Raw genomic sequence first — 15,398 nt, 5'->3', positions numbered from 1 at the left:
GTGACAGTTTTACTTCTTTTCCGATTTAGATTCCTTTTATTTTTCTCTGATTGCCTTGGCTAGGACTTCCAAAACTATTTTGAATAAAAGTGGTGAGCGTGAACATTCTTGTCTTGTTTCTGATCTTGGAGGAAATGCTTTCAGCTTTTCATCATTGAGAATGATATTAGCTGTGGGTTTGTCATATATGGCCTTTATTATGTTGAGGTAGGTTCTCTTTATGCCCACAATCTGGAGAGTTTTTATCATAAATGGGTGTTTAAGTTTGTCTAATATTTTTTCCATAGCTATTGGTATGGTAATTTCATTTTTATTCTTCAGTTTGTTGATGTGGTGTATCACACTGATTGATGTACAAACATGGAAGAATCCTTGCATCCCAGGGATAAATCCCTCTTGGTCCTGGTTTATAATCCTTTTAATACATTACTGGATTTGGTTTGCTAGTATTTTGTTGAGGATTTTTGTGTCTATGTTCATCAATAATATTGACCATAATTCTCTTTTTTTGGTAATTTTTTCTGTAGTATCTTTGTCTGGTTTCAATATCAGAGTGATGATGGCCTCATGGAATGAGTTTGAGAGTGTTCCTTCCTTGGCAATTTTTTGCAAGAATTTCAGAAGGGCAGGGAATAAGTCTTCTCTCAATGTGATATAATTTGCCTGTGAAGCCCCCTAGTCCTGGGCTTTTGTTTGTTGGGAATTTATATGTCATGCTTTCAGTTTCAGTGCCTGTGACTCTGCAGGCCCACTTCTGGGCCTACATTCAGAGAAAACCTTAATCTCAAGAGCGCCCAATGTTCATTGCAGCACTACTTACAACATCAAGACATGAAAGCAACCTAACTGTCCACCTGACAGAGGAATGGATAAGGAAAATGTGGTAGTATGGAATCGTAGCTGTTAAAAAGAGTGAAATAATGCCATTTGCATCAACATGGATGGACCTAGAGATTGTCATACTAAATGAAGTAAGTCAGGGAGAGAAAGATAAATATCATATGATACCATTTACATGTGGAACCTAAAAAAATGATACAAATGAACTTATATATAAAACAGTCACAGACTTCATAAACACTTATGGTTACCAAAAGTGAAATATGGGAGGAGGGATAAATTAAGAGTTTGGGATTAAAATATACACAGTACTATATACAATATAGATAATCAACAAGGATCTACTGTATAGCACAGGGAAAGCTACTTAACAATCTATAATAACATATATGTTAAAAGAATCTGAAAAAAATGGATGTATGTACATATATAACTACATCACTTAGATGTACACCTGAAAGTAACACAACATTTTAAGTCAGTTATACCAAAAAATATTAAATTTAAAAAATGTACATGTAAAAACAGATGATGTAATAAATGTTATTATAAAACATGGGCTTTTTTATTTTAATTTGGGTATTATTGCTTTGTCAATTTATCTTTATATTTCGGAATTTTTCTGGATATTCTTGGTGTTTTTTTTAATGTGAATTATAGAATATCTCATCAGTTTTCTTTCCTCAACTCCAAAATTAATGCTAGTGTTTTTTAGAGACAATTTTATTGAATGATAATTTACATAAACTGTGCTGATTTTACGTGAACAGATTAGTAAGTTTTGGTAAATATGTGTAACTATATATTTCCTTTACCCTACAAAATTCTCTGATACTTCTTATCACCAATCTTCCTACCCTGGCCCCAAGTAGCCACTGATCTGGTTCCTATCATTATAGATTAGAAATTCATGTAAATAGAATTCTAATATATAAACTCTTATTTCTAACTTATTTTATTCAACCTAATGGTCTTGGTAGTCATTCATGTTCTTATATATAGAGTAGTTTCTTTTTATTCCTGAATACCATTCCACTACATGGGAGCACCATTCCTGTTTTTAATCCATTCTAGAGGGACAAGAAAATTTTTTTCTTTTTTTTTTCCACAGGGAGAAAATAACCAAATGGAGTTCCTGGAGGTAAATCTTAAAATGTGGGGTCCCACTTAGGAATGGGCCCCCTTGGAAATACTAACCCTCAAACTACTCTATACTGTCAAGAAGCAACAGTTAGAACCAGATGTGGAACAAATTAGGAAAGGAGTACATCAAGGCTGTATATTGTCACCCTGCTAATTTAACTTACATGCAGAGTATATCATGTGAAATGCCAGGCTGGATGAAGCACAAGCTGGAATCAAGATTGCCGGGAGAAATATCAATAACCTCAGATACACAGATGACACCACCTTTATGGCAGAAAGTGAAGAGGAACTAAAGAGCCTCTTGATGAAAGTTAAAGAGGAGAGTAAAAAAGCTGGCTGAAAATCCAACATTCAAAAAACTAAGATTGTGGCACCTGGTGCCATCACTTCATGGCAAATAGACGGGGAAACATTGGAAACAGTGAGAGACTTTCTTTTCTTGGGCTCCAAAATCACTGCAGATGGTGACTGCAGCCATGAGATTAAAAGATGCTTGCTCTTTGGAAGAAAAGCTATGACAAACATAAACAGCATATTTAAAAGCAGAGGCATTATTTTGCCGACAAAAGTCCATCTAGTCAAAGCTATGGTTTTTCCAGTAGTCATATATGGATGTGAGAGTTGGACTATAAAGAAAGCTGTGCACCAAAGAATTGATGCTTTTTAAGTGTGGTGTTGGCAAAGACTCTTGAGAGTCCCTTGGACAACAAGGAGATCCAACCAGTCAATCCTAAAGGAAATCAGTCCTGAATATTCATTGGAAGGACTGATGCTGAAGCTAAAGCTCCAATATTTTGGCCACCTGATGAGAAGAACTTGTTAGAAAGACCCTGATGCTGGGAAAGATTTAAGGCAGGAGAAGGGGACAGCAGAGGATAAGATGGTTGGATGGCATTATCAACTTGATGGACATGAGTTTGAGCAAGCTCCGGGTGTGGGTGATGGACAGGGTAGCCTGGCATGCTGCAGTCCATGGGGTCACAAAGAGTCGGACACAGCTCAGCAACCAAATGGAGCTGAACTGAGCCTCCAGTAGTTCATCAGTTACTGTTTGAAGTGTTCCCACTGAAAGGGGCTTCTGCTATGTACATACTGTGATTCTCTGTATCTGTGTGGGGTCTGTTTTTCTGAATTTCAGAGCAGTAGTTTGTCTTGTGACCTCAATTCTCTGATGGACCTGAGTTGTTGATTTACAATTTGTTCAGTTTTCTTGTGAGGATAAGAATGATAACTTCTATGGCCTTTACATATCATCTTGGAAGCTAGAAGTGCTTGTTTGCTTTTTTTTTTTTTTTTTAAGTAATCCACCTCCTTATTGAGTAAAAGGGTTTTTTATATTTTGTGGATAAAGTATTTTTTTTGTCAGATACATGGATTTCAACTAGTTTCTCTTTTAGTTTTATTTTTTTCAATTGTTCATTTTTATTTTATACCAAAATCAGAAAAAAAAAAAAAAGAGAGAGAGAGAAAAATCTCACCTACATGGAAAATTACAAAAAAGGAAGAGATCATACAATGGACAAAGGGCTGTCTCTTCAATAAATGGTGTTCAAAAACCTAGACAGCCACATTTAAAAGAATAAAACTAGAATGCTTTCTTTTATAGCATATAATATTTACTCAAAATGGATTGAAAGACTTGAATATACCATCAGAAACCATAAAATTCCTAGAAAAAGAAAAGTAGAGTAACCTATTGACATTGGTCTTGGTGATGCTTTATAGCTCTAACTCCAACGTCAAAGAAGGTAAAAGCAAAAATTAAATGGGACTACATCAAACTCAAAAGTTTTGGCACATTGGACAAAATCATTATCAAAATGAAAAGACAACCTAATGAATGAGAGAAACTACTTGCAAAATCCTATGTCCAATAAGGGCTTAACGTCATAATATATGAACTCATAAAACTCAACAACAAAAGCCAAAATGACCCAATTAAAAATTGGGCAGGGGACATGAATAGACAGGTTTTTCAAAGTAGATATACAGATGGCCAACAGATACATGCAAATATGTTCAACAACACTAATTATTAGATCAAAACCACCTCACACCTATTAGAATGGCTATTACCAAAACGCAAGAAATAATAAATGTTTGAAAGAATATGGAGAAAAGGGAATCCTTATACACTGTCGATAGGCTTTTAAATTGGCACAGCCACTATGGAAAATAGTATGGAGATTCCTCAAAAAATATGAGTAGAATTATCATATGACTCAGCCATTCTACTTTAGGGCATTTATCCAAAGAACACAAAGACATTCATATGAAAAGATATATACAGCATTATTTATAATAACTAAGACATGTAAGAGACAGAGGGTTGATCTCTGGCATGGAAAGATCTTCTGGAGGAGGGCACAGCAACCCACTCTAGTGTTCTTGCCTAGAGAATCCTATGAACAGAGGAGCCTGGCAGGCTGAAGTCCATATGGTTGCACAGCGTCAGACATGACTGAAGTGATTTAGTGCTTAGCACTTGCACGCAGGATGTGAAAACAACATAAGTGACTACAGATAGATGAGAAGATAAAGAGGATGTGATACAAACACACAGAAGAATATTACTCAGTCCCAAAAAAGAGTAAAATTCTTCCACTTGGGCCAACATGGATAGACCTTGCAGGTATTATGCTAAGTGAAATAAGTCAGAGAGAGAAAGACAAATACTGTGTGATTTCACTCATAGGTGGACTTTGAAAGAAAACAACAACAACAACAAATAAGCTCATAGATAAAAAGAATAGATTGATGTTATGAGAGGGCCAGTGGGAAGGGTTAGTGCTGAGGGAAATGGGTGAAGGTGTGATATTAATCCTAATACCATTTTTGTAGATCCTTTAGAATTGTTTATGTGTAATCATGCTGTATGTATATACTGTTTTGCTTATTTTTTGCTACCTGTAGGTATTTTATTTTTCTTGACTTATTGCAGTATCTAGAACTTAGTGTACAATGTTGACATAGTGAGAGCATACTTTCCCAGTTTGCCCCATTCCCAGTCTTAAGGAGAGTTTCTCTTTCAATATTAACTACAAAGTGTGCATGGATGTCCAAAGTTTGCTGAGAGTGTTCCCTTATATTTATAATTTTCTGAAAGTATGGGTTTCAATTCTGACTAATACTATTTTCCCTGGTGTCTCAGATCATAAAGATTCTGTGTTTGATGCCAAAGACGTGGGTTCAGTCCCTGGGTTGGGAAGATCCCCTGAAGGAGCACATGGCAATCCACTCCAGTATTCTTGGCTGGAGAATCCCCATGGACACAGGTGCCTGGTGGGCTACAGTCCAGGGGTCACAAAGAGTCATACACAACTGAGCGACTAAGCAGACACACACATTTTTGTTATAATTTTGTTTCTTTCATGATTGATACTTTATGAAGTATCATTTTGTTTTGTGTGGTCATCTTTTTTCTATTAGTTTGCTTTGGTATTGATATAGTGACTCCAACTTTCTTATGTGTTTTTATGATCTTTTTTATCCTTTATTGTCAAGCTCTATATTTATATTTAAAATATGCTTCATGTAGATAGCATATTTAGGTCTTTTTTATATCCTGTATGGCAATCTCTACCTTTTGAGTTTTGGAAATAATTACATACATGGCTATGTTCTTATTACCTACCTTGATTAGTTTTCTTATTTGTCCCATATCCTTCATTTAATTTTTTTCTCTTTTCCTGTGTTATTTTGGATTAAGTTAGTATATTTTGGTATTTCACTTTCTCTCCTTTTGGTTTATTAAGTATACTTATTTGCATTAAATTTGCAAATTTATTTGCATTAAATTTGTGGTTTTTCTATAGTTTAAATATACATATTCAGCTTATCATGATATACCTTCAAAGACTAATATACCATTTCTCAAACAATATATGAATTTAGAGTAGTATATTTCCCTTTACCCCTCTTTTATTTGCAGTATTGTTTTTATACCTTTTATTTCTACTACAGTTTTATGGCCAAAGCCCAGTGGTAATTTTTTTTTTCAATAGTTATCTTTTAAAGAAATTTAGAAAGGAGAAAAAAGTTTTTTGTGTTTACCAACACATTTATCTTTTATTGTGTACTTTATTACTTCAGTTCAGTTCAGTCATTCATTCATGTCTGACTCTCTGCGACCCCATGAATTGCAGCATGCCAGGGCTCCCTGTCCATCACCAACTCCCGGAGTTCACTCAAACTCACATCCATCAAGTCAGTGATGCCATCCAAGCCATCTCATCCTCTGTCATCCCCTTGTCCTCCTTTCCCCAATCCCTCCCAGCATCAGAGTCTTTTCCAATGAGTCAACTTTTCGCATGAGGTGGCCAAAGTATTGGAGTTTCAGCTTTAGCATCATTCCTTCCAAAGAACACCCAGGGCTGATCTACTTTAGAATGGACTGGTTGGATTTCCTTGCAGTCCAAGGGACTCTCAGAAGTCTTCTCCAACACCACAGTTCAAAAGCAACAATTCTTCAGCACTCAGCTTTCTTCACAGTCCAACTCTCTCATCCATACATGACCACTGTAAAAACCATAGCCTTGATTAGACGAACCTTTGTTGGCAAAGTAATGTCTCTGCTTTTGAATATGCTATCTAGGTTGGTCATAACTTTCCTTCCAAGGAGTAAGCGTCTTTTAATTTCATGGCTACAATCACCATCTGCAGTGATTTTGGAGTCCAGAAAAATAAAGTCTGACACTGTTTCTACTGTTTTCCCATCTATTTCCCATGAAGTGATGGGACTGGATCCCATGATCTTTATTTTCTGAATGTTGAGCTTTAAGCCAACTTTTTCACTCTTCTCTTTCACTTCATCAAGAGGCTTTTGAGTTCCTCTTCACTTTCTGCCATAAGGGTGGTGTCATCTGCATATCTGAGATTACTGATATTTCTTCCGGCAATCTTGATTCCAGCTTGTGTTTCTTCCAGTCCAGCGTTTCTCATGATGTACTCTGCATATAAGTTAAATAAGCAGGGTGACAATATACAGCCTTGACGTACTCCTTTTCCTATTTGGAACCAGTTTGTTGTTCCATGTCCAGTTCTAACTGTTGCCTCCTGACCTGCATACAGGTTTCTCAAGAGGCAGGTCAGGTGGTCTGGTATTCCCATTTCTTTCAGAATTTTCCACAGTTGATTGTGATCCACACAGTCAAAGGCTTTGGCATAGTCAGTAAAACTTTATTACTTACATAGATATAAATTTTCATTTGAAATAATTTCTCTGATGTTTTAATTATTTTTTAAAATCATTAGTTCAATAATTTGATAATAACATCCGTTGGTGTGCTTTTAAAGATATGTATCTCTTGCTTGGAGTTCACTGAGCTTCTTAAATACTTAGGATTAATCAAATTTGCAAATTGTCAGCCATTTTTTCAAATATATATATATTTTTCTGCCTGACACATTCTACTTTGAGAACTCCAATTAACCTTATATTAGAGCATTTCGTATTGTCCTGCTGATCACTGAAGCACTATTTCTTTTCCATCTTTTAGTTACTGTGCTACATATCCTATACCAGTTCTCCCAAAACATCTAGAAGCACAAGTCCCTCTATTCCTCTTTTATTTCTATGTATTTAAATTTTGTTTCTCCCCCAAATGTGTTTAATTATTAATTCATAACAGGAGATATTGTACAATTTGGAAACAGAAGTTGTATTCTATTCATGAATATAATTATATGTTTTTGTTTAAAATATTTTGTATTATGTATACATGGCAGTTACCATTCATTAATAAATACAAAACCAAAGATGACCAAATATTCGAGGAAAATAAACAAAGCAAAAGATATACAATATGAAGTAACAAAACAAATGCCTTCAAAAATTATAACTATATAATTTATAATATAAACTACAAGAAAGAAAAATAATTCTAACTGGTATCCTCAAAATGATTTGCAAAGCAAGACACTGCATTTGAAAAGCAAGAATCGACTGATCTGAAAAAGAAGTTATCAGAAAACAAAGCAACAACAAAAAGTTTTGAAATTAAAATATGGGAAAATAGTAAATTCAATAGATGGGATTACAAAATACAGATGAACTGTTCTAGGGTTTATTTCAGCATCCTATTAATGCCAACCACCTTGCAAATATGGCAAAATGATCACAACAGTAGAGATATTTAATGATCAGCTCAGCTCAAAGTTAAAGTTTTATCACCTTTGTTTCTTGGAAAATAACCACAAAATTTCATCGGTTGTCCAAAGCATCAGTTTCATAAAGAAAGGACAATATATTGCAAAATATTATGAATAATCAAATTTTCTGCTTAAGTCCACCCTTATGCTATATTTTCTAGCTATATACTCTTTGAGCTGTTTCTAATTCCATTGTCCTAGGTAGAAAAGATGAATCTTTCAGTATTTAATTAACACCAGGAAAGTATTAAAATCCTTTTAAGACAAAGAGAAAGAAACTAGAATTTAATCTTATCTTGCAAATATGTTGATCAAATATCTTGATCAGCATTGCTATGCCATGAATCAGTAATTCAGATTAACTTCCATTTTTCTGTGTTTAGAGGAGTAGATTTTTATAAGTAAACTTGAATAGCAGAACTGAAAATTTTTATTGTATACAATACAATTATAAAGTTAGAGTCAGCACATCCATAAATAATTGTTTGAACGTTGACAATAGATACACCAAGTGAATTTGATTGGCTGGACCAAATTATTGAGTGTGGAAAGTTTGTTTTGCATAAAATTAAATTACATAAACAAAACACTGATGAATGGTTAACACCAGGCCAATGTTTATACTAAATCAAATAAGTTGAGCTGCTGTAGACCCAAGCTAATAAACTAGAACATGCTTTGTTTCTTTAGGATGATGGGTATAAGAATGTCTATTACATTAAGTATGATTGATAGTTACTTTTTATGAATCCTAGTAATGAGCTTAAGTCATCAAAATGTCTCATATAATCAACATTATCATCTAACGTTTTATATATCTAAGATAACTTTTTAGTCAACATATTTTTCCTTCAAATTATTTCTTTGGGTATTCTTGTGTTTTTGTTCAATCCTAGTTACAAGGATATTTTTCACAAGTTTGTCTATAAGTCAAGGGTTTGAAAAGTATAACTAATGTTTAAAATGGTGATTTTTTCAAGAGTTTTCTCACCACCATTGTGAAAATAGTGTGGATGAATACTAAGAATGTTATTTTTTTTCTGTTTGAGATATTCAAGACTAGTGCTGAGCTATTCTAGAAAGAGTGGCAGTCATGTACTCCCTTATTTCTATTGATCCCAATTACAGAATTACTTTTATTTTAAAAGATGTTTTAAATCTAAATCTCTAAATCTTGGCTTCTAACCCAACAATGAGATATTTGGCATCAATGCCAAATATGTGTCAGGTTGACTATAGGTTTATAAGAAAGCAACAATCCTTACAGTTATCCTTGAAACATGGATATAGTTATTTGGAATGTTGTGAAGTAAAACAAAGTTGATTAAAAAAAATTTTTTTTTTAATTCCATAGGGAAGGGAAGTTGAACGACATAATTTGCATAGAGAGTAGCGGTAAACCAGGCAACTGCTGGGAGTCATCTCTTCAAGCCACAACCTAGGATGCTCATTTCCCCTGCAAGAAGCCTGGCTGCTGGCCAGTGTCCCTCCATTCAGTCTTTTCTACAAAACTTCATCTCTCTACCTTGAATTTCCTCATATTTTACTTGTCCTCAATTCCTTCCTATCTTCTTTCCTTGACAAGTTATGTTAAATGAAATCAGACTATTGTACTATCAGCAAATTTAGCTTTAAATTACATAAGTTTTTATTTTCTTCTGAAGCGAAAACCTGAAAGCATAAATCATCTCCTCAAGTCTTTTCATTCTCCACTTTGCTTTGTTCTCAAAATCTTTAAAATATCACACTGAGGTGATTATCTTTGGGTCCCCTCCTCTTTTCATTCCTTCCACTTCTCTCCAATCTAGCATTTGCTTATGTTGTCTGTTCCTAGTTACATGGCAGAGTGCCCAGGTCACGTCTGGAAAGACTGAAAATTGGACTATCAACCCATAGAAACTAACCAACATCTTTTACTATCACAAGTATTTCATAGATAGAACATATTGTGCTGATTAATCACAATGGTAGGGTTAGAAATAATCCAATATCTCCTCTTTGAAATAGTTGATAGGCAGGTTAAGAAGCATAAGAAGCTTAAATTCAAAACTAGTGAAATAGAGCATAACATGGGAGAGCCCACAGTGATTTCAGGCTGTTAGATAGGTAGGTCCAGATTTCCAACTTTTCTACATGTGAGAGGGTTCATCTATGACGTTAATAGTTAGAGTGCTTCTCTATAAAACATGAAACTAGATGCCATGGAAGACAAGAAGGTAAAAGATGCATGGAATCTTTATCTATGTTGTGCATACCATGTGGCTGAAACATTGAGATGTTTAGTTAAATGGTGTAATACAATATAAGAAAATGTCAAACAAAATACTACTAGTGTTTTGTGATTTAGTAAGAACAGAATTCTATCTGGATAGCAATTGTTTTATATAATATGACTATAAAGTAAGAAAAAGTGAACATAAATTTAAGCCAATGGATTTGATTATAAGGAGCATGCCATGAACAAAAGAAGATGACTTTTTTTTCTTGGGCAGAATGACAGTGACTCTGCTTTCATTATGGAAGTGGGAAAATACTATTTCATGGTTCCTTTCATTCCTGTGTTTTAGATAATAACTATTAATTATTTTTATTCTCATTATTTTTATTTATAGTTGTAGTTTATCGGTGTATCTCCATGGTAACAAATATACAGCAATTAAAGTGCAGCAGTTAACCATGTCATCTTTCTGTAATGATTTTAATTTGTAAAGCCATTAAGTACTATGTTACAAAGCAATAGACTATAAAAGGTAAGAATATGAATCATAATTAGCATTATAATAAAATGATTAGACAAATAGAATACACTTTTAACAATGTACAGTTAACATGCTATGAATGCAAAAATATAGATGGCCTACAGTCCATGTAAATAGCAAAGTGGTATTTCTTTTATGTGACCAAATTGTTAGTTAAGCAGTCCCATTTCCCCCATACAATTTTGAAAGCAAAACATCAAGAGCTAGTAACTCTTGTAGCATAATAAAGTTGCTATCATTTTATTATTTTAGATAGACATATCTAATTCTCTCATAATCTGCTCATTTTAACATATAGCTTTTACCTATTATTATTTCTGTTACTTTCTAGTAGGTAGATGTTGAAATCTAATGGACATGGAAATCTAATGTCTTTAGGTTGGCCAAGTAGATTTATGCTTAGTTATGATTTTATTTCTACATTAAATGCTCAATTCAAAAAATAGCTTGGAGTAAAAATGATCTAGCTTTAACAGAGTATTCTAATGATGTAAATTTAGACCAATAAAAGTAAAACAGACTTTATTCTGAATATATATCTATATTTCTTGATAAATCCAAATAATTCCTAAATGTTTTTCTAAATCCTGACTCTCTCCTAAAAAGCAAGCCTCTAGTTTTGTCTTAGAGTCAAAATATCAAAATAGAGAGACAAACACATGATCAGGAACAGCACACAGTGCCATTGCGGTTTTCAGTACGGTTGGAACACAGTTTCCATTTATTAGAGACCTAGAATTTACACTAAAGTTTATTTTTAGAGCAAAACCCTGGACCAGCATCAAGGAAACAGGCTAAATCAAGAAAAGTAAGAAGAGTGGGAATCAAGACTGGCATCATGTCAGATTCAACGCAGAAACAAGTGTCAGAAAACTTATCTGAGAAAAAAAATGAGTCATGGTGACTGGGGTGAGTGATTTTCTGAGAACCAAAGTAAGAAAAATACAAAGCTAGTAAGGAAACTGATTCAAGTAAGGAAACTAAGATTGTTCTGGCTTGGGTCAAGTGCTTTTATCCCTATTTCTTAGAACTGCATTGTTGAATATGATAACTACTAACCTCATGTATGGATGTGAGAGTTGGACTGTGAAGAAAGCTGAGCGCTGAGGAATTGATGCTTTTGAACTGTGGTGTTGGAGAAGACTCTTGAGAGTCCCTTGGACTGCAAGGAGATCCAACCAGTCCATTCTGGAGGAGATCAGCCCTGGGATTTCTTTGGAAGGAATGATGCTAAAGCTGAAACTCCAGTACTTTGGCCACCTCATGTGAAGAGCTGACTCATTGGAAAAGACCCTGATGCTGGGAAAGACTGAAGGCAGGAGGAGAAGGGGACAACAGAAGATGAGATGGCGGGATGGCATCACCGACTTGATGTACATGAGTTTGGGCAAGCTTCGGGAGTTGATGATGGACAGGGAAGCTTGGTGTGCTGCAGTCCATGGGGTCACAAAGAGCTGGACACAACTGAGTGACTGAACTGAACTGAGAAATATGAATCAATCCCATGGTGAAAACTAAATGGCTATAAAGAGGAAACTGTACTTGACATCCTCTTTTTGTAAATCATCAAACTGAATATATGAAACAACAGCACTCAGGCACGGTACAACTGGTGATACAAGACTGCAATCCATGAGAGTTGAGACACTGTGGGTAAGATCTATAATCAGAACAGCTACCTACCTGGACATAATAGTCTGGCCACAGCACACTGAGCAAGAGTAGAGCATGGAAATCATGCTGAATTGAAGAGTCAGATGTCAAGAACCCCTAGAAACTTAAGTCATTGGAATATATGGGGAAAAACATTGGCAATGAGGCAATTGTGCAGAGGGTTTCCCAATGGGTTCTTGGCAGTGGAGCAAACTGAGCATTAGCAGACAGCATTGGGCTTACTGGATTGTGCCTGCTACAGAAATGATCCCAGGGAGAGTGCAAAAAAATTGTAAATATTCTTTTTTAAAAAAATGTTTAATGGAGTATAGTTGATTTACAATGTTGTGTTAGTTTCAGGTGTATAGCAAAGTGAATCAGTGTAAATATCCTTTTAACCTGGTGGGCATTCAGCTGAGACATCAAAAACCCTCATCTTAAAAACAAACAACAGCAACAAAGACCTACTCTAGATCTGCCCTAATAAAGCCTAATGTCCTAGCTACATTTACAGGGGAGATAGTGTATAAATGTTGAATCCTATCCAGCTAGAGGGCCTTGGGAAATGTAGTAAGCTTTTTAGAGATCGCCAATAACAAAATGTGAAACCAAGCATATACAAGTTCATGATGTTCAGCCAGGAACTGTACATGAAACTAGAACAATAATCACTTTCCAGGGAAAGATAGGGCTTCCCTGGTGGCTCAGACAGTAAAGAATCTTCCTGCAATATGAGAGACCTGGGTTCAATCCCTGGGTTGGGAAGATCCTCTGGAGGAGGGCACAGCAACCCACTCCAGTGTTCTTGCCTGGAGAATCCCATGGACAGAGGAACCTGGTGGGCTACAGTCCATAGGGTGGCAAAGAGTCAGACACGACTGAAAGACTAAGCATCCAGGTCACCAGGGGAAGATAAAAGACTTCAGAGCTTCTAAAATGTATCAATTACAATGTTCAGCATAAAACAATATAGTAGAAGACATTTAAGAAATAGAAAACTATGATTTACAGTCAATAAAAATAGTTGATAGAAACTGACTCATCAAAAAAAAAAAAAGAAACTGACTCATCAAGAGTCAGATGTTGGATTAATCAGGCAAAGACTTTGAAGCAGTTTTGATAAACAAGTAAGTTCAGAGAATTAAAGACAAAGTTGTTTCAAGTATTAGGGGAAAATGTAAGTCTTTCCTTAGGGTGTGCGGCAGCTATCACAGTTTTACGAGTTGGGGCTGGCGATGGAGGGACTAGAGTTGGATTCAGGTGGGAGGCAGGTTTTTTCCTGTGCTGTGGCCACCACCACCCTATTGGTGGTGGGACTTGATCCAAAGTTGCTGGAGCAGAGGGCTTCCCTGGTGGCTTAGATGGTAAGGAAACTGCCTGCAACACAGGAGACCCAGGTTTGATCCCTGGGTCGGGAAGATCCCCTGGATAAGGGAATCGCTACCCACTCCAGTATTCTTGCCTGGAGAATCCCATGGACAGAGGAATCTGGAAGGCTAACGCTACAGCCCACGTGGTCACAAAGAGTCAGACATTATTGAGCCACTAACACTTTCAATGTTTACTTTTTTTTTTTTTTTGTGGAGCAGAAGCCCTGAGGGTCAGGACCAAACTGGTTTTGTTCCCTTTAAGAGTGTGTTTTCTTCTCCCTGAAGGGCACCCTTTGCCTCCTGGGGTCGGGTGGCAGAAAGTGCTAAAGCAGTGAAGCCTGTGAAGGCTTCTGACTCCAGTCAGTCACAGGCTGAGAGACAGTGTATTGCCTCTGCAACCTCAAATGCCAATCCTCTTTGTCCCTCACAGCTCATCATACCCTCAGCTTCCACCACCTCTGCCCATGGTACAATTGCTCTGCAGGGCCGAAGGCCTGTGTGGGCTCTCAACATGTACTGGGGATGGGTGAGCTGTGTTGGAGTGGCTGCTATGAGAGATCCCAGCTGCTTCAGAGGTGTGCTGCTTGAGAAAGTGTTAATAATGGCTGCAGCCACCCACCCAGGCTCTGCCTCAGGACTGGGTTGCCTCTGGCTCCCATAGGCAAGTCTTTTCCCTTGTCATGGTTACCCTAGATCCAGTGCTGCATTGCAGTGTGGAGTGAGTGGAGCCAGAGAGTTTGCTTGGTCCAGGCTGGGGTGCTCAATGAGTTAGTTGTGGGAAACCCTGCAGTTGCTAGAATAGATTTCTCTCTGCCCTGTCTGAGGGCAACCAGTGAGTGCCAGTTCAGGCTTCTTCAGAGCTTCTGTTAGTCTCAGAGGTCCTCCAACTAGCCAAGGGGGCTTGTCTCCCCTCCATAGGACATCAGAACTGCAGCACTCACTCTGGGACTTGAATTGCTCACTCCCTAGGTTCGATGTCCTCCCATGTAGTCTCCCTTTTTTTCTGAGTTCCCTCTCAGGGGCACAGGTCCCCCATGGATTGCTTTTTCCCTCTTTCAACCCAATTACCTGTGGGTCTTTCTTACAACCTTGGTTTTACAGGAGTCCTTCTGCCAGTTTCCAATTAGTTTTCAGTGAGAATTATTCCTCATGTAGATTTATTTTTGATGTGTTCGTGGGCAGAGGTGAACTCTATGTGCTCTTATTCTGCCACCTTGATTGGAATCCCCTTGTAGCAATTATTTAAATTATATATTTTGTAATTCAACTTCCTTTAGATGTGATATTTTGCTGTTATCGTTTAGTGCCTCAGTCGTGTCTGACACTGCAACCCCATGGACCGGGCTCCCTGTCTATGGGATTTCCCAGGCATAGGAATGATAACAAACACCCAATTATGTCTTGACTCACCATTTAATCATTACTTGGAATTGCTTATTTTTACAGAAATTTTCCGATAATTTTATCTGAATGTTTGTAC

This window comes from Bubalus kerabau, chromosome 10 (assembly GCF_029407905.1).
Source record: "Bubalus kerabau isolate K-KA32 ecotype Philippines breed swamp buffalo chromosome 10, PCC_UOA_SB_1v2, whole genome shotgun sequence".
NCBI classification, from domain to species: domain Eukaryota; kingdom Metazoa; phylum Chordata; class Mammalia; order Artiodactyla; family Bovidae; genus Bubalus; species Bubalus kerabau.
The sequence above is the reverse complement of the archived record's forward strand: the minus strand, read 5'-3'. Positions refer to the sequence as shown.